The sequence below is a fragment of the Hypanus sabinus genome, chromosome 8 (genome assembly GCF_030144855.1).
Source record: "Hypanus sabinus isolate sHypSab1 chromosome 8, sHypSab1.hap1, whole genome shotgun sequence".
NCBI lineage: Eukaryota > Metazoa > Chordata > Chondrichthyes > Myliobatiformes > Dasyatidae > Hypanus > Hypanus sabinus.
In genome coordinates, this window is record NC_082713.1 from 155,667,232 (window position 1) to 155,688,369 (window position 21,138).

General features: G+C 40.2%; 1 long non-coding RNA gene across 1 annotated transcript in view; it reads left to right on the forward strand.

Annotated features, from left to right (window-relative positions):
• Nucleotides 1–21,138, forward strand: part of LOC132398626 (uncharacterized) — a 61,612-nt gene that overhangs the window by 17,452 nt on the left and 23,022 nt on the right. Inside the window, exon 2 of the long non-coding RNA XR_009513727.1 lies at nucleotides 20,605–20,748. This is a non-coding gene — a long non-coding RNA (uncharacterized LOC132398626). The remainder of the gene's footprint in view (nucleotides 1–20,604; nucleotides 20,749–21,138) is intronic.

Consider the following 21,138-nt stretch of genomic DNA (forward strand, 5'->3'; position numbering starts at 1 on the left):
GAGATAAGGAAGGGCCAATTAGAAGACACACAGGTACAGCATATTTAACACTTAGCCAATAAAAAATGAAAAATGATTAACCCGTTATGTAACTGTTATATCACTTTGCTACCAGTAGGTGGAGCCTAATACCACATATTGAAAAAATACAAATTATATTTTAGTAAAACTCCAAGTTCAGTCTTGCTAAAATCTCATTAATTTAATTATTAAAAACATAAAGAACAACCGATTCCAATGCAGTTATCCAGCTAGAATAAGTCCCTTTGATTATTACCCTCTGTTTTTCATGGGCAAGCCAGTTCTGAATCCACCAAACAATTCATTATGGATACCATGCATGTTAATCTTCAGGTTGAGCCTCCTATGAAGGACCTTGTCAGCTACCTTACTAAAATCCATGTAGACAACATCCACAGCTCTACATTCATCAGTCACACTCATCACCTTGTCAAAAAACTTAATTAAGTTAGTAAGACCCGACTTGCCCTATACAAACTCGTACTGGCTCTCACTAATTTGGCCATGCTTTTCTAAATGCTCATAAATCTTATCGCTAAGAATTCTCTCTAGTATCTTCCCTACTATTGACATGAGACTCGCCAGTCTATAGTTTGCAGGATTATCCTTGGTTCCCTTCTTGAATAATGGAATAACATTAGCTACTTGCCAATCTAACTGGACATTGCCTGTGGCTAGAGAGGAGATAAAGATATTGGCCAAGGCCCTAGTGATTTCTTCTCTTGCCTCTCTCAGTATCCTGGGTTATATCCCATCAGGCCCTGGGAACTTATCCATTTTGATGCTCTTTAAGAGAACCAACACTACTTCCTTCTTTACCTCGAATACTCCAGCATATCAATACGCTCAAAACTGATCTCTCTATCCTCCATGTCCTTCTCCTTGGTAAATACTGATGTAAAGTACTCACTAAGGTCCTCACCCACATCCTTTGCATAAAAGCAAATGCCTTAGGTGTTCCTACCCTCTCCCTAGTTATCCTCTTACTCTTGATTTACTGTATGTATGGAATACCTTGGGATTTTCTTTAATCTTATTGCCAAGGACCTTTCATGGCTCTCCTAGCTTTCCCAATTCCATTTCTGAGTTCCTTTCTGGCTTCCTTATAATTCTCAAAGGTTCTATTTGATTCTAGTGTCCTAAACTCAGAATGAGAATCAGTCTAATATCATTGGTGTATATTGTGAAATTTGTTAACTTTGTGGCAGCAGTACAATGCAATATATGATAATATAGGAAAAAAACCTGTGAATTACAGTAAGTATATGAGTATCAAATAGTTAAATTAAATAAGTAGTGCAAAAACAGAAATAAAGAAGTAGTGAGGTAGTGTTCATGGGTTCTACGTCCATTCAGAAATCAGATGACAGGGGGAAAGAAGCTGTCACCTGAGTCACCAGGTGTGTGCCTTTGGGCTTCTGTACTCCCTTCCCAATGCTAACATTGAGAAGAGGGCATGTCCCGGGTGGTAGGGGTCCTTAATGATGGACAGCACCATTTTGAGTCTTCACTCCTTGAAAAAGTCTTGGATACTACTACGGATACCTATGAAGGAGCTGAGTTGTTTTTCAACTCTGTGCAGCTTATTTAAGTTCTGTGCAGTAGCATTCCCCCTGCCCCTCCCCATTCTAAACATTGATGCAGCCAGTCAGAATGCTCTCCATAGGACATCTGTAGAGATTTTTGAGTGTTTTAGGTGACATTCCAAATCTCCTTAAACTCCCCATAAAATATAGCCACTGTTCTTGCCTTCTTTATAGCTGCTTCTGTATACTGGGACCAGGTTAGGTCCGCAAAGATATTAACACCCATGAACTTGAAATTGCTCACTCTCTCCACTTCTGCTCCCTCTGTAAGGATCAGTGTGTGCTTTACTTATTTTCCCTCTTCTTCTTAACTAAATTCATTACTTCTCTTGACATCCAACATTCTCTTATCTTGCTGTTCTTGTCCTTCCTTCTGCTGGAACATACCTGGCCCATACTCTGTCCAGCTGGTCTTTAAACACCCTCCACATGTCAGGTGTGGACTTGCCCAAAAGCATTTGATCTCAGTTAACTCTCCCCCTAGTTCCTGCCTAATGCTCTTGTAATTTACTCTTCCACAAAGTACATACTTATCCTTATCTATAGCTATCTTAAAACTTAAGGGGATGTAGCCACAATTCCCTATCTGCTCACCGACTCAAAAGTTGGTCACTTGGCCCGATTCATTACCAACTCCAGGTCTAATACAGCTCCTCCTCTTGATGGACTATATACAGTTGATTTAAGAAACTCTCCTGGATGCACCTAACAAATTCTTCCCTGTCTAAGCCTCTTGCAGTCAGAAGGTCTCAATTTATATTTGGGAAGTTGAAGTCCCCCATGGCAAAAATCCTATTGTTTGTGCACCTTTCCTTAATCTGTCTGCATCTCTGTACCTCAATGTCTTGGTGGCTTTTGGGTAGTGTGTCATACAATCTCATCAGAGTGATTGCATCCATCCTACTTTTGAGTTCTGCCCACAGAGTCTCAGTGGAATGCAGGTATGATATTGTCCCTGATTAGAAGTGCAACTTCCATTCCTCTTTTACCTCTCTTTCAGTCTTTTCTATAACATTGAAACCCTTGAACATTAAGCACCCATTCCTGTTCCACTCTCAATCAAATCTCTCTAATGGCCTCCACATCATAGTTCCATGTACTAATCTATGCTCTAAGTTCATTGTATTTACACATAATATACCCAGCATGAAAATATACTTACTTCAAACTATCTATCCCATGTGATTTATTCTTCTTGCATTGTACTTTATTACCCCTAATATTAAGCACTCTAGGTATTTTTACTGTCAACAACCTGAACCGCCTTAGACCAGAAACTCATCCAGAATAACTATTCAAATATTGTGGCTACATGAGGTGGTCAGAGGCTGAATATCCTGCAATGAATAACTTGTCTTCTGCTTCAAAACCCATTCACTAGTTGCAAGACATAACTAGTTGTGTTACTCAAGACAAGCTTTGCCTCAACTAATTGGTTTTGACATATCTTGATTTAAGTTTGGAGAGCATACAGAAATATATGCATGAAGGAAGATGACAAGGTAGAAAAAAAATTCAATTGACATTTCGACAACTCAGCATCATTGACAGTTAGTGTTGAGCTGCGGTCTCTGTTGAGGTTGTGGCTGATAGTTGTTTTTAAAGTTTGTAGAGATTGTTTTGGAGATAGAGAGGAGTTAGTGGTCAAGTTTGGGTTTAGGGACTAGGATGTTGGAGTGGAACTGAGGAGAGGAGAAGAGAGTTAGAGATCTTGTTTGGGTTAAGGATGTTGGGGAAGTGATAAGGTGACTTAGGTGAGAGAGGAGAAGTCGGAATCAGGTTTAGATTTAGGGAAAAGGACATTAGGGAGGTGATGAGGAGAGTTAGGGAACAGAGTGGTAAGGTAGGAGTCAAGTTTAGGTTTAAGGACAAGAATGTTGGGGAAGTGATAATGAGAGGAGAGTTGAAGGTCAGGTTTGGGTTTAGGGACAAGGATATTGGGGAGGTAATAAGGTAGGAAAGATAATACAATTGACATACAGTATTGTATAAAGGTCTTAGGCACCCTAACTACATATATGTGCCTAAAACTTTTGCCCACTAATGTATGGTTAACTCACTTTCATTGACAGAGATAACAGAGGAGTGAGATTTTGCTAGGAATTTTCAAAATGCTGGCTTGGTTACAGCTGGAGTAGTGATACTGATCTGGTCAACAGGGAAGATATGATGCACAAGGGATGGAATGAAAGAGATTTACAAAGATGTTGCTAAGTTTGGTCAACTTAATTTTGAGGAAAGATTGTATTTTAGAAAAAAAATAGGCTAAAAGGAAAGCTAATCAAGGAGTAAAATACTCTGAGAAGACTAGAAATGTAGGTCGATAGGAAGCCGCTTATATTGTAGTTGAGATCATATAAAAGTTACCTGAGAGGACCTTTACTGTGTTGTATTCTCCAGGGCCACAAACAAAAACTATAAAGTTATTTTTCTCACAATATCACCATAGTGATGATGGGCTATTTGGTTTTCTTCAATATAACTTTAATTTGTTGATAATTGACAATATTATGAAATCATGAGGCACAATGCTTTACGTTTGAAGTGTATATGCTAACTGCTGAAATAAAGTATATATGCTCCTTCTATTTTTGAGTAGCATTACTGGGCAACCTATAATTTTCCTGCAGCACATCGCATCACTGTTAAATAAAGCATTGACAATCATTACTGGTGCACCTCAAGGATGTAGGCTTAACCCACTGCTCTACTCTTTCTACAGTCATGACTGTGGATAGGCACATCTGATACATTAACCGATTACACCACTGTTGTTGGTAGAATCTCAGGTGGCGATGAGGAGGCGTACAGGAGTGAGACAGACTGGATGGTTGAGTGGTGTTACAACAACAATCTTGCACTCAACATCAGAAAAGACAGAGGAATTAATTGTGGACTTCCTGAAAGGGATGATGGAAGAATGCGCACAGTGAAAAGGGTGAGCAGCTTCAAGTTCCTGGGTGTCAACATTTCAGAGGTTTGATCCTCAACCCAACACATTGACATAAACCTGAAAAAGCATGCCAGTGGCTATACTTCAATAGAGTTCAAGGAAATTTAGAATGTCACCAAAGACTCCCGCAAATGTTCACAGATGTTCCGTGGAGAGCATTCCAACTGGTTGATTCATGCCTGGTATGGAGGGCCACCACACAGGATCAAAACAAGCTGCAGAAGGTTGTAGACTCAGCCATCCCTATCATAGCATGAACCTACTCACCACTGAAGACATCTTCAAAATATGGTGCCTAAAAAAAGGCATCATCATCATTAAGAACCCTCACCATAGAGGGCATGCTCTCTTCTCATTTCTACCACTTGAGTAGGTACAGATGCCTAATGATCCACACTCATCATTTTATTAACAGCTTCTTCCCTTCTGCCATTAGATTTCTGAACACCCATGAACCCCTGAGGCCTGTATATTTGAATTAACCTCTCGATCACTCTTTTCTTTCTTGTTGACTGCTTGAGGCAGTGTATCAGCAGCAAACATATATTTTCTTGGTGTGTAGATCATTTTCACATCATCTTTCTGCAACTTTATAAATGTGTGCTGTATCCTCATGGGACAGTCATTCAGTAGTTTGGACATAATTGAGACCAGTGTTTTATGGTCTGTCTCCACTTCAAAAGCTTGTCCATAGATGTACTGATGGAACCTTTCACATGTGTATGTGGTGGCCAGAAGCTCCTTCTGTGTGTAGTTGGTTTCCATGCTTGTTAAAGCCTTTGATGCATAGGCTGCAGGTTGCCATGTGTCATCAGGCTGTTGCAGTAGTGCTGTCCAAAGACCATGCTGGAATGCATCAGCCGAGATCCTAGTACACCTTTCCAGATCAAAAACTTTAGCATTGACTTTTCAGCATAAAACTTTATTATGACTCTTTTCAGCATCTAGAAACAATCTTCTTGCTCATGAGACCAAATCCATTCATTTTGCTGCTCATGGGGTGACCTAAGCGGTGCTGACACAGTTTACAGGCGAGGGCTAAACTTAGCCAGTTAAGTCATCATTACCAAGAAACATCTCATCTTCTCTTTGTTTTAGTGCCTCTCCATGTTTTCAAAGGCTGACACCTTTTTTGAGTGAGGCTTCACTTCCTCTTCAGATATGACATCTACAAAGATCAGTGTCTTAAGCCCAAACTCCTATTTTTCTTGATTTAATTTCAAATTGACATTCCATGTCATGTCAAGCACTTATTTCAGTTGTGCATGGTAATCATTTACACTCCCTGCTTAGAGCTCACGCAGTCTTCTGACACCATGTTATGTTTGTTCTTAATGAAGACAAACTTTGCATGGGTTTACATGAGGGCATTTTATTGCTGAACTGCTGCTTAACCCTGTGCGCACTCAACCCGTCACCATGGTAGCTTCCAGTTCTGGGTGAACCCCTCACAATGCCCACTGGGAACTGAAGTTCTTTATAATCCACACATTATACCACCTGAATCATTTGACTGAGTGAGATAACTAGGAAGGGTCAGGACCTATGGTTCAATCTAGGGTCGGTATAAGGAACATTGCCAGATAGGAGATGTAAGAAGCAGTCAAATATGCTGTAAAAAGGGAAACACATTAATGAGAAATTATCTCAGCTAAAGATGCCTTCACAAATGTTAATTGGGCTATAGACCATTCAGAGATATCAGCAGTACTGGAGACAAATAAAACTACAGATGTATAAACCTGATACAAAAACAGAACTGCTGGAGGAATTCAACCCATCAAAGCAGCATCTGTGGAAAGAGAAATCAGTTGAAGGTTTGGGTCAGCAATTGTTCCTAAGAACTTGATGGGAGAATAGAGGGTTTCTATTTTTTTCAAAAGAAAAGCAGGAAGTAGGAGTGAGATGTAAGACAAATGCCAATATGGAGATAGGATTAGAGAGATCAGAGGATAAAGAACATGAATACTGACTGTCAGCAAGATGCTTCAAAAATAATGGGGAAAGGGACATGACATGATAATGGGAAAAGATGAGAGAACATTGTGCTTTAGGAGGTGTTCAGACCTCAGAAGAAGATGCACAGTTAATCATAAACAAGAGAAAATCTGCAGATGCTGGAGATCCAAGCAACGCACTCAAATTGCTGGAGGAACTCAGCAGGCCAGGCAGCATCTATGGAAAAGTGTACAGTCGACGTTTTGGGCCAAGACTCTTCAATAAGATTGTCCTGCTGAAGGGTCTCGGTCCGAAACACAGACTATACTCCTTTCCATTGATGCTGCCTGGCCTGCTGAACTCCTCCAGCATTTTGTGTGTGTTGGGCACATTTAATCATAGCTATTTTATCTATACTTTACTTTTCTGGTGCTGGTTTGTTTAGAGGTTAGTCTAGATCTTTTTCATTTTGCATTGCTAGTTGATCTTTAAGTAACTTTAGTTGTATAAAATAATCTTACTTGCACCAGTTGTGCCACTGGCATTTACGGCAGCAATGAAGGTCTTCCATCTTAGGTGGTGTTCTGTGCTTCCTTCATCGTGTCAGTAGCTTTCTCTCGGTTTTCACTACTGTCAGTCATGCAAGCCCTGGGTGGAGACTCAGAAATCCTGTTACACTCAAATGTAGAAGGATCTTTTGTTGCTGAGCGGCGAGGAACTAGCTATTGAAAGAGTGGATCTTGCGGAGGATAAAGCATCGGACAGGTCCATTGCAGGCGGTGCAGAGAGAATCTCCGAGTTGTGGCAACAACTGGGACAGGGATATCATGGCGGAAGGCATGGCGCACAGAACGCGGCAGGAGAAGCAGCTACTTTACCCTTTGACCTGCTTTACATGGGTAATCCTACCAAGAGCCAAAGCATAAAGTGTGGACTCCAGCCAGTATAGCTCTCCAGATCATTGAGGCACACAAGCCTCCAAACCATAACATGTTTGTGGTCCTCTTGGAAGATAAAATAGTCAGATGGTAGAATATTCCTTGGATCCCAGGTGATAGAAGATGTAGATGGCAGTTTGCTTGATCTGAATTAACTACAGAGTCTAGAGTATTTTAATTTTTGTAGCAAAGGAAAAGGAGCCATATTGCTGAGAGAAACAATAAAGAAGCTGCACAGATGAGGAAAATGTTGAGATTATAATATGATTTTATTTTCATTTAAAACTTTCAGCATTGACAATATTTTCTCTTCTTTTTAAAGTTTGTGAATCTACTTTGCCACCTGGTGGACAGAAAGAAAAGAGCCAAACAAAGCTGGGGTTTTGGTGTGAATTGTAATTAAATTTATTTGCATCTATAAACATATTTACAGCAATGAATGAATATGAATGTCACCTACCTTCAATTTACTTCAAGATAATGAACTATACCACCAGTCATTGTATTATTGATAGAATTATACTGCAAATCACAGGTGGGTAAAACCAAAAACAAGATTTAGTTAGATTCCTGCAGAGGTGATATTTTAAAGAAGTTAAACAACAGGCAAACATGGAGAAAATAATGAGCAAATAAATTCATAATCAATGATTTATAGTCCTTTGCTAAGGCATCTAAGGGCATTAACTTTCTTGCATTGCATCTTTAATATAAAATACTCTATAAGAACATTAACAAACAAAATCTGAGGGAAATGTTTTGGCAGATTAAACAGAGAATGAAGGAACAGCAGCAGATATTGGAGAAATTAAAAACAAGAATGTGCTGTTGAATTCTGAATTCTTTGTTGTGTATTTAATATTTCTATATTTATCTATCTATTTCTGAATATATCTATATATTGCATTTAAATAATTAATGACAGGTTATATGTAAATACATTCTAATTGCATATGTCATCACACTACCATGTGATATGTGTGCACTTTGCTTAAAGTAAACTCGAAGCTACATCTGCATTCTTCGGACTCCCATGTTTTGAAGTTACCAAGCATAACAGTTTTAAATTCAAGATTCTTTTGGAAGTCAGGAAGGAAGGACAAGATTGCTTCACCATTGTTCTATTAAGTGTTAATAGAACAAAGAAAGTTGAACAAGGACAGTGATAGAGGTCTACTAAGTGAAGGGAGATAGAAGCAGAAAGAAGGTGGTGCCACTGCATAGTCAGCTCTTTGTTGTACAGATAGATAAGAAACATTTCATTCAGATTTGCAGATAAGAGTCAGCTAATCAGAACACATTTCTTCAAATAACACAGCACCAGAGAAGCTTCCAGACCTTTCCAGAATCATAGAATGTAACCACTGAAGTACACTCTGAACAACTGCATGTACATACTGTGACCACGAGGAAACACACTAAACAGCAGACAATTAATTGATAAGCTGCAAGTCAAGGAACAGTTAAACAGTTGGACCCAACAGTGCAAAAGTGATGAATTGGGAGAGAGTAGATATTTAAGAAATTGTAGAACTGGGGGAGATTTTACACAAAGTAGTAAGTGAGGACAGAAGCAAGTTGTAAACAAAGATGAGAATTTTTAGAACTGAAAGATTGATTAACTTGAAGCAACAAAAATTTGCAAGTATAGGACAAAGGTTGAATGGAACAGGGCAAACTGAATATGGCCAGTAAGGTTTGGAATGAGCTCAAATTTACTTGTGTGTTAAAGCAACACACACAAAATGCTGGTGGAACACAGCAGGCCAGGCAGCATCTATAGGAAGAAGTACAGTCGACGTTTCGGGCCAAGACCTTTGTCAGAGTCCTGCCTGGCCTGCTGCATTCCACCAGCATTTTGTGTGTGTTGCTTGGATTTCCAGCATCTGCAGATTTCTTCATGTTTGCGTTACTTGTTTGTTATTTCAGGCAGACATATATAATGGCATTATTTTGAATTACTGGTGAGTTAACCCCAGCTTTCTGGTTAATATGCATCCCTTGACCAACATCACAAATGTGGAATTGAACACTTCTGATCAAGATAGCACTGAGATGTGGTCTCTTTTGAGGTCGCAGCTCAGACTTAGTTGTGTTTTTAGGTTTGTAGAGATGGTTTTGGGAACAGAAAGGGGAGTTTGAAGTGAAGTTAGGATTTAAAGGCAAGGACATATAACATATAACAATCATATAACATATAACATGTAACAATCACAGCACGGAAACAGGCCATCTTGGCCCTCCTAGTCCGTGCCGAACCCTTAATCTCACCTAGTCCCACCTACCCGCACTCAGCCCATAACCCTCCACTCCTTTCCTGTCCAAATACCTATCCAATTTTACCTTAAATGACACAACTGAACTGTCCTCTACTACTTCTACAGGAAGCTCATTCCACACAGCTATCACTCTTTGAGTAAAGAAATACCCCCTCGTGTTTCGCTTAAACTTCTGCCCCCTAACTCTCAAATCATGTCCTCTAGTTTGAATCTCCCCTACTCTCAATGGAAACAGCCTGTTCACGTCAACTCTATCTATCCCTCTCAAAATTTTAAATAGCTCGATCAAATCCCCCCTCAACCTTCTACGCTTCAATAAATAGAGACCTAACTTGTTCAACCTTTCTCTGTAACTTAATTGCTGAAACCCAGGTAACATCCTAGTAAATCGTCTCTGCACTCTCTCTAATTTATTGATATCTTTCCTATAATTCGGTGACCAGAACTGCACACAATATTCCAAATTTGGCCTTACCAATGCCTTGTACAACTTTAGCATTACATCCCAACTTCTGTATTCAATGCTTTGATTTATAAAGGCCAGCGTTCCAAAAGCCCTCTTCACCACCCTATCTACATGAGACTCCACTTTCAGGGAACTATGCACAGTTATTCCTAGATCTCTCTGTTCCTCTGCATTCCTCAATGCCCACCATTTACTCTGTATGTTCTATTTGGATTATTCCTGCCAAAATGTAGAACCTCACACTTCTCAGCATTAAACTCCATCTGCCAACGTTCAGCCCATTCTTCTAACTGGCATAAATCTCCCTGCAAGCTTTGAAAATCCACCTCATTATCCACAACACCTCCTACCTTAGTATCATCGGCATACTTAAGTTAGAGGTCAGGCTGCGCTTTGCATTCAAAGGCCAGTGATGTAGACATGTGATGAAAGATATCCATTGTCAGACGCCAGGCCGGCAGACCAGCTTGGCTGAGGGCTAGTAGTCCCCAAGGTTAGTGAGTTATAAGTGGATTCTGAGATGGAAGCTCTAAGCAGGGAGGAGGCATGAAAGCTGGTGACCCATCAGGCACGTGAATTAGCAGGACTGGAGTTCAAAGTCTAGTGTTCAGATCCCACCATTGGTGAGACTAGAGTTCCAGGTCTAGAGTTAGGCATTCCTCATTGGCGAGTCTTGGGCGGTATTGGTGATTGAAGCTGAAAGGTCGATTACAAGTCCAGATCAAAGCCTGAAGATTGATTGCAAGTCCAGAAGTTGAGGCCTGATGACCAGAGTCCCGAGTCTATGACTCTCTGAGTCTGCTGGGGAAGTCGAAGGCCCAGTGTCTGTAAATTTGCAGGTCCAGTGGAGACTGGAAGCCAAAGAAGTTGGCCTGTCCTGGGGCTAGTGAACTGTGTATTGGCGTGGGTGGTTGAATGAATGGTTGGGAGGGAGGAAAGGGGCTTGTTCTGCATTTGCTGGTTTGTTGCTTGTTACACTCCATTTTGTTGTGTTCTGCATTGTTCTGCCAAGCATGGTGGGCATGTTATGTTGGCGCTAGAATGTGTAGCAACACCTGCGGGCTGCCCCCTCTACGTCTTGGGTGTGTTGGTTGTTAACGCAAACTAGGCATTTCCTTGTATGTTTTGATGGACAAAATCTGAATCTTAATCAAAACATATTATAATTGCTCTATTTTTCACAAACAAGAGAAAATCTGCAGATGCTGGAAATCTGAGCAACACACACAAAATGCTGGAAGAACCCAGTAGGCCAGGCAGCATCTATGAAAAAAATTACAGTCGACATTTCAGGCTGAGATCCTTTGGCAAGACTGGAGAAAAGAAGATGTGGAGTAGATTTAAAAATTGGGGGGACAGGAGAAAGAAACACAAGGTGATAGATGAAACCGGGCAGGGGAAGGATGAAGTTAAGAGCTGAGAAGTTGTTTGGTGAAAGAGATACAGGGCTGGAGAAGGGGGGAGTCTGATAGGAGAGGAGAGAAGGCCATGGAAGAAAGAAAAGGTGGGAGGAGCACCAGAGGGAGGCGATGGGCAGGCAAGGACATAAGATGAGGGAGGGAAAAAGGGATGGGGAATGGTGAAGGGGAGGGGCATTACCAGACGTTCGAGAAATTGATGTTCATGCTATCAGGTTGGAGAAACCCTGACAGAATATTTTGTTCCTCTAACTCGAGTGTGGCCTCATCATGACAGTAGAGGAGGCCATGGATTGGCATGTCAGAATGGAAATAGGAAGTGGAATTAAAATGGGTGGCCACTGGGAGGTTCCACATTTTCTGGCAGATGGAGCATAGGTGCTCGGCGAAGTGGTCTCCCTATCTCCCTCGGGTCTCTTTGGTATACTGGCCACACCTGGAGCACCGGACACAGTATATGACCCCAACAGGCTCACAGGTGAAGTGTCACCTCAACTGGAAGGACTGTTTAGGGCCCTGAATGGTAGTGACCAGGGAGGAGGTGTAGGGGCAGGTGTAGCACTTCTTCCACTTGCAAGGATAAGTGCCAGGACAGAGATCAATAGGGAGGGACGAATGGACAAGGGAGTTGTGTAGGGAGTGATCCCTGCAGAAAGTAGAAAGGTGGGAGGTGGGGGAAGATGTGTTTGGTGGTGGGATCCCGTTGGAGATGGCAGAAGGTCTGGAGAATTGTGTGCTGGATGTGGAGGCTGGTGGAAGACCAGACATGTGTGAAATGGAAGAGATGTGGCTGAGGCCAGCATTGCCGGTGGAGGAAGGGATGCCTCTTTCTTTGAAAAAGGAGGGCATCTCCTTCATTCCGGAATGAAAAGCCTCAACCTGTGAGCAGATGTGGCAGAGATGGAGGAATTGAAAGAAAGGGAGGGCGTTTTTACAAGTAACAGGGTGGGAAGAAGTATAGTCCAGGTAGCTGTGAGAGTCCATATGTTTATAATAGACATCAGTAGATAAGCTGTCTCCAGAAATAGTGACAGTGAGATGGAGAAAGGGGAGAGAGGTGTCAGAAATGGACCAGGTAAATTTGAGGGTGGCGTGGGAGTTGGAGACAAAGTTGATGAAATCAACAAGCTTTGCATGGGTTCAGGAAGCAGCACCAATGCAGTTGTCGATCTAGCGTAGGAAAAGTATGGGACAGTCGCCAGTGTTAGCTTGGAACATAGACTGTTTCACGTAGCCGACAAACAGGCAGGCATAGCTGGGTCCCGTGCAAGTGCCCATGGCTGCACCTTTTGTTTGAAGGAAGCGGGAGGAGCCAAAGGAGATATGATTAATAGTAAGAACAAGTTCCGCTAGATGGAGGAGAGTAGTGGTGGAGGGGAACTGGTTGCGTCTGGTGTCCAGAAGGAAATGGAGAACTTTGAGGCCTTCCTTGTAGGGGGCGGAGGTGTATAGGGACTGGACATCCATAGTGAAAATAAGATGATGGATGTCAAGGAACTTAAAATCATTGAAAAGATCTAGAGCATGTGAAAGTGTATCTCTTTCACCAATCAACTTCCCAGCTCTTTACTTCATCCCTCCCCCTTCAGGTTTCACCTATCACCTTGTGTTTCCTTGTCCCCTCCACCCCTTTTAAATCTACTCCCTATCTTTTTTCTCTCCAGTCCTGCCGAAGGGTCTTGGCCTGAAACTTCGACTGTACTTTTTCTCCATAGATGCTGCTTGGCTGGCTGAGTTCCTCCAGCATTTTGTGTGCATTTCTCTATTTCTGTTTGTGAGACTGCACAAATTGACTTGTCTCTTTCCTATAGTGTAATTATGGTCAGGAACAATGTCATATGTCAGTCTTCTCAAGAGAAATGAGCCCAACCTATTCAATCATTTTGAGAAGTGAGGTTGGGAGATGGACCAGTTTGAATTCACCATGTAGACCCTTTAATTGTAATCTCTCTTCTAATCTCACCAGAATATGCTCCTGTTTTTTTTTGTGTGAATGATGAAGGTAGACAGCTCTTTACAAGAGCTCCAAATTCTGTCAAATGGCAAGCCATGACATTATGATATAATTAGATGCACATCTGATGCTACCATACTGAGGATAATTGTGCCCAGAATGTCTGGACACATTTCCTTAAGAATGTTTGTTGATCTGGAATGGAAAGCCATGTATTCCTGAGTGTGCAAAACAGATCTTAGTGCTAATCATGCAGAATAATAAAACAACATAAATGTAGCATTAATGTCTAACAAACTTGCCAACTATTGGTGGTGGGATCCTTGGCTGCTCAAAGGCTTCACTTGCAGAGAGGTGGTGTCACCTCCTCTTCACTGACAATCAACACAGGCACAACTCAACAATCCACGCTTTGTCCACTGCTCTTGACTGTGTGGCAAGGCACAGCTTAATAGCTGTCTAGATATTTACTGATAACACCATTGTTGTTGACGGAGATCTGGGATGACACCAAGGAAGCGTACAGGAGAGGGATCGATTGGCTAATTGACTGGTGTCGCGACAGCAACATTGCATTCAGTGCCAGTATGACCAAGGAATTGGTTGTGGACCAGGAAGAAGAAGTCAAGAGAACACACACCAGTCCTCTTTGAGGGGTCAGCGATAGAAAGGATGCACAACTTCAAATTTCTAGTTTTCAACATCTCAGAGGATCTCTCTTGATCCCAATGCTTTGATGCAATCATGAAGAAGTGCTATACTTCAGTAGCAGTTTGAGGAGATTTGTTATGTCACCCACGATGAGCAAATTTCTACAGATGTACCATGGAAAGCATTCTGACTGGTTGCATCAGTATCTGGTATGGAGGCCCCAGTGCACAGGATTGAAAGAGGCTGCAGAGGGTTGTTGACTCAGCCATCACATTATCAAGGACATCTTCAAAAGGCAGTGCCTCAAGAATGTAGCATTCATCAATAAAAACCCTCAAAATCTGGACATGCCCTCTTCTCACTTCTACCATCAAGGAGAATGTACAGGTGCCTGAAGATGCAATACTCAAGCTCTTCCCCTTCACCATCAGATTTTTGAACAGTCCGTGAACCCACGAACATTATCTCACTACTGCTCTTTTGCACTATTCATTTATTTTATTTCTTATTGTAACTTATAGTAGTTTTTAATGTCCTGCACTGTACTGCTGCCTGTAAATAACATATCTTTGGGCATATATCAGTAATAATCACTTGATTTTGATTCTGTTTCACACAGCACTCTGTGCTGAAGTGTAGAATTCGCAACAAACTGTTCCTCCCATAGGTCAGAGAATAGATTCCCATTAACCCTAAGAGTGTTCGGCAAACTATTAGGAAACTTATTACAATCATTGCTTCCTCCTTATAGCAGTTGTTCTGCTTTGTGTAAGCCATAATTTATGACAGGAATTTATTTTAGGTGTGTCAGAACACTTACATTACCATTCTAGTTCAATTCTGCTGTTTATTTATGAGAAAGAAAGTAATCACCCCCATCTTCATGTTTGTTATTTCAGAATTGTCAGAACTCCCTTTAAGGACTAAGATGGAAAGGGTAATAATCAGAGTTCATGCTTATTACATTCCTTCCTCGAAGTAATCAAACTGCTCTGGGTTGTCCCCTACCTTATGTTGTGTTGTTCTGAGATTGTATACTGCCTAGCAACTGAAAGCAGAGGATAAGGTTTCTTTTGGCATGAAATCCTCTGAATTTATTTACTTGACTTATTATTACCCTGACTTGCTCGTCAAAACCAGCACAGAGCTTTACATTACATTATCACACTTCAGTAAACCACAGGAACAGAACAACATTTGTAACACTATAATGAATGCTCCAGCGAGCTTCTCTGTGAATTAGAACACATAGAAGCAAGAGGTCCTGTTGATTCATGTTATTAACTTGAGCTCCTAAAATAAAAAAGGTAACATGCTTGTTACCTGAATACATTCAGGTCAAGATCAACAGGTGAATATCTGTGTCAAGCCTATTACTGAGAAGAGACTGTGGCATAAACTTGAGTATCCCTGCTCTAATACTGGGAATTTTTTCTGCTGAACCTGAGTCAGATTAACAGGACTAAGTGCAGAGCACCCATAGAAGTGAAAAGGAGAAGTGGCTGGTGGGGGAAATGTAAAGATGATTATTTGATTTAGTTAAACAATTTTCAATGTTTTTAATGGTTTTAAAATGTATTTTAAATCTAGTAATTTAACTTCAAATATATTTTTCAGATTGTTTTAAATATATCTCAAGTAATTTAGAAAGTTTGTGCTCATCTCACTTGCTATCAGTTTAAAAAACTATTTAGAGATACAGCAAGGTAACAAGCCTTTCCAGCCCAATGAGTTTGTGCTGTCCAAAGATGACCAGTGTTGGCATGAGGCCAAGTGGTTAAGGCTTTGGGCTGGTAACTTGAAGGTTGTTAGTTCAAGCCTCAGCAGAGGCAGTGTTTGTTTCCTTGAGCAAGGCACTTAACCATGCACTGTTCCTGCACATTTATAGTCCAGTGGCAGCAGTTGGTGCAGTATGGACAAGACAAGAATTAACCCACTAACCTTTACGGGTTTCCACAGTCACAGGGAGAACATACAAACTCTGTTCAGACAGTGGCTGGCATTGAACCCTGGTCGCTGGTGCTGTGATAACATCATTCTAACCACTATGCTACTTTGCCATCCCTTGCTTCAATTTTAGTGCAGCTGGTCACATGAGTGGGGAGCCCTGCACTGCTACATGAACCAATGAACTGTGAGGTATCTCCTAGCAGAAGATTATTTCCAGAACCACACTGGAAGAGCTTATCTAAACCCTAATATTAGGGCAGTGGAAAAAATACCCGATTCATTTTGTAACCACAGTATCTGGCTCGAGCTTGTATGTATTCATTAGTTTCTTTATTATTATGTTTATGCACCTTGTTTCGAAGACATGCCCTCTTATGAACACAATGGTCCAATGCACACATGCATGCACTCACCTTCTCTTTAGTTGTCAGCTGAAATAACTTGCAATATGTCCCAAAAGTTGTTAATTCCCTGGTGAGCTTTTGGGCATGAGTTGAAAGCAAAGTTCCAGGAAAAAAGGAGGCCAATAGAGCATTCCATGAAGGAAATACAGTACAGGTACACTTAAGTTGGCAGCAATATTTTTGAAATGGAGAAAAGCCCGTGGAAAAGATTGAAAAGAGAGCCAAGTCCCATATCAGAGAATGTATACTAAGGCAGACATTGCTTTACCATTTGTGCAGTATAGTTAAAAATGAATAGGGAATATTGGATTTAATTACATTTGAGTCAGGCAGAACCATGATTAAATATTCATCAGCAGTAATATGCCTTACATTTCTCGGCCTCCTTATGACATAATATTTAACTCCTTCATTTGAATCTCAACCTTACTTAACTTCTTCACTTGTTTCTTCCAAGATTTAAAAAAAATGTTCTGCTTCTTTCTGCTTGCTTTCTCTCTTATTTGTTAGAGAATCAATTATAATTTTGACTTTGCTGGTTTCAGAATTATTTTCTGTTGTTGCTATTAAAATTCAGATTTTCTGCCCTCATTGCATTATATGAACATGTCTGACTTGTCCATATTGGTTTGACTTGCCAGATGCACTGTGAAAAAAGAAATGATTGTTTCATCATTCCATGAGTCTCTTTAAAAAAGTTCTTTATTTCAGTTTCCATGTTTAATATAAATAACTATTGTAGGGATAAAAACAATGCCCTGATAAATGTACAATTCCGGCCTCTTTCCATTCCTTTGTCTTATTTTCAATATCATTTTAATTCCATTTAAGAGGTATGATTGCTGATTCTCTACAATTGCTATTTATATATCAGAGTTTTCTGGGTTGCCAAGCATAGTGATGCTGGCCACTTTATTTTAAGTTGATCATATTATGCAGATTACACATCTTTAAATTGTAGTTATGTTTGTAGCACAACTAATGATTAGGCACCCCTCAATTTTGATTCTGAAGCTGCAAACGTAAGACCTGCTTGTGATTCTAACCTGAGTTAAATGCAAAACTGAAGAAGCACTACCGAAGATGCTATTTGTCATATGGCATATTAAACCAATGTTCTTTCAACTTGGTTCATGAATTCAGATAAATGTTGAAGATTTCATGGCACCATTAGTGGATTAAAACACCAGCACTAATCTAAGAGAGGGCTTTGAATGAAGTTTGTGTTCAGTATAGCTGTCAAAGCCCTGTTGGATGCTGATCCATATCCCATCCTGAACACTGGGCATAGTTCCAGTGGCCATAAATCGTGCAGGTATTTATGTTAAGTGCAACTTCTTACACAAATAATTGACAAGTATCAGATGCAATTTTCAAATTGAAATGTCATTAAAGGAGGCAGAAGGTAGTTTCTATGCAATGAAATTTTGTATCCACATCCCATTTCCCTTTCAGCTATTATTTAAAAAGTTGTTCTGATATATCTTTTTCCCTCTATTTTATATCAGATGCCTATTCCCTTGGGCAAAGCTCCCATTAAACTCTTCAGTTAAGTTGCTGAAAAAGATTGATCTGACTCATGCTATAGACATTGCAGAAAATGTAGTTCTTAAAACTTCTAAAACATGAATTATATGGAAATTAATGCAAATAACCCTTTACAAAGACATTTATTTAGTTGTTCTTCATTTTAAGTGAAGATTTTTTTTGCATCTTTAGTTTTCATATGAAAAGATATGTATACAACAAATCCAATAAGGTGAATTTAAAGCAAGGGTTATGAAAGAAGACAAATTGGACAATGAATTAAATTGTGTGATGTTCATGGTATGAAATATTGACTGTGGTGCATTAGAAATCAAATAATAAATTCTCATCTTTGTTGCTCAGTTGATATTATTGCTGGGATTCCAGTCTAGCCTGGCAGAAATGCAGAGGTTGTGCAACAACATTCTGAATGTTCCGTCTCACTTTTTCAAATAGAAACATGAGCAGGTTTGGTCTGTTACCAGCAAGTGACATTTTTTTTAAACCAATTTTTCTTGTTGACTACTGCCCAACTGAGGTCTAATATCCAAAGATCGAAGTAAATTTATTATCAAAGTACATAATACACCACCATATACTACCCTGAGATTCATTTTCCTGCAAGCCTTTTGCAGTAAATACAAAGAAATACAATAGAGTCAGTGAAAAACTGTACACAATAGGATGGACAAACAACCAATGTGCAAAAGACAACAAACAGTGTAATACAAAAAACCCCCAAAATAGTGATAATGAAAAAGCAATAAATATTCAGAGCATGAGATGGAGAGTGCTTAGACATGAATCCATAGATTATGGGCACAGTACAGTGTTGGGGTGAGTGAACTGAGTACTACTATCCCTTCTGCTTCAAGAGCCTGATGGTTGAGAGTTAATGATTGTTCCTGAACCTGGTGGTGCGGGTTCTGAGGCTTCTGTACCTTATTCCTGATGGCAGCAGCAAGAAGATAGCCCAGCCAGGGGGTCCTTGCTGATGAATGCTGCTTTTCTGCGACAGTGCTCCTTGTAGATGTGTTCAGTAGACTAGAGGGCTTTACCCATGATGGACTGAGCCTTATCCATTATTTTTTGTAGTATTTTCTGTTCAAAGGCATTAGTGTTTCTATACCAGGCCATGATGCAACCAGTTCAGTATACTCTTGTCCGCAAATCTATAAAAGTTTGTCAAAGTTTTAGATAACATGCTAAATTCTTACAAACTTCTAAGAAAGCAGAGGTGAACCTGTGCCTTCTATATAATGGCACTTACATGCTGGACACAGGATAGAACCTCTGAAATGATAACACCAAGGAATTTTAATTTGTGGACACTCTCCATCTCTGATCCCCTCATGTGGTCAGGCTCATGTATCTCTGGCTTCTTCTTTCTGTAGTCAATAATTAGCTCTTTGGTCTTGCTGACATTGAGTGAGAGGTTGTTGTTGTGGCACCACTCAGCCAGATTTTCAATCTCCCTCCTGTATGCTGATTTGTCACCACCTTTGATGTTTGTACTGGCCAGAAAAAATTATAGTTACACAACAAGCATATATTACCTATATGCTAGTTACAATGTCTTTATTGCCATTAATTTTCACTATTTAAGTTTAGGACTCAAGTTACCATTTTTGCAAATATGCTGTAATATCTTAATATTTGTTTCCTTAAGGCTGTTATAGCCATGAGTGGCAGTGAGGATAAGCTCCCACCACCTATTAAATGCTCCCAATGGTGTATGCCTCAAATAGACTCTGATAACCAAGTCCAGCTCCTGACATTCACGTGTGGCTTAGCTATTAAGCCCAGCGGAACCATTTCTCCTGACAGGAAAAGACGCAAAGACAAGTTACTGGTGCCTTAATACCAGTTGCTTCGGGCAGATTGGGCGCATCAGCTTGGCGCATCAGTTTGGCAGCTCATCTAGGAGAAGGAAAAATCTGATCCGAAACCTCCACTCCCTGAGGGAATAGCCATGCATGGGGAAGGCTTTGGGAGGAAACCCCATGGAAAAATTCGGAGCTGCTATCTGACATGGAGTTCGATGCAGATTGTGGTGCTGTTGGTGTGATTCTGTATCGGTCCCTGCCGTTCCTTTGGATTCATCAGGTGCATGAAGAAGGGGAGCCTGTTACATGGGCAACAGCTTGCTCTCCATATTGTACTGTCCTTGTTTAAATAACATGTAGACAGCTGGTTTAAAACATGCATAAATGTAACAACTTTGTAAATAAATGTAATTCAGCATCTTCACAATCACATATAGTATCTATTGCTTACAATGGCAGTAATATTTATCCTTTTAATTTGAATGAAATACAAAAAAAGACTTATCATAAAATAACTTACTTCATCATTCATCTAAATTTTCACATTCCTATCATTTTGTTATACAAAGCTGTGTTGCCTTTATGGCATTTGTTTAGTTTATAATATTTTTGCTTTAGTAATTCATTTGTTATCATTTTCTAGTTAAAGTTAAGATTGTTTAAAGTAAATTCATTGTCTGTGATATATCGCAGCATACGATGACATCACACCCGGTTTCGCCGCGTCTTGTGGGAAAATACCGGTTTGGAGAAACGGGAAGGAGGGGGCTCACATGTGCAGGATCAGCGCAAGAAAAGTTTCTTTCTATGCACTAGAAACATCAGTGAAGCAACGCCGTAAGTTCATGAGATAATCGATGTGTTGAATTAAAAATGTTAACACTGATTCTGTTAAAAGTAATGACGGTTGATAAGGTTTATGTTTTCGTTAAAGAGTTGCGGATAGTTTGTGTTGAAGTGTATTTAAAACAGTCAATGGCGTAGGTGGATTCTGACTGTATGCTGCACTTTAACGTAATGTAGTTGTTGTAGTTTTACTTTTGCAAGTATTTACGATGTAAATGTGTTATCAAGAAGGGAACAAATACTGTATACATTTTGTATTGTTTTATCAACAGTTTTCACCATACGTTAATGTGGAAGAGTGAACAGTAAACGGTTAATCTTACTGCGATCCTGTTTTCATTGACCACGGTTTACCTCGGTGTTTAGTTCAGAGTTCCCTTG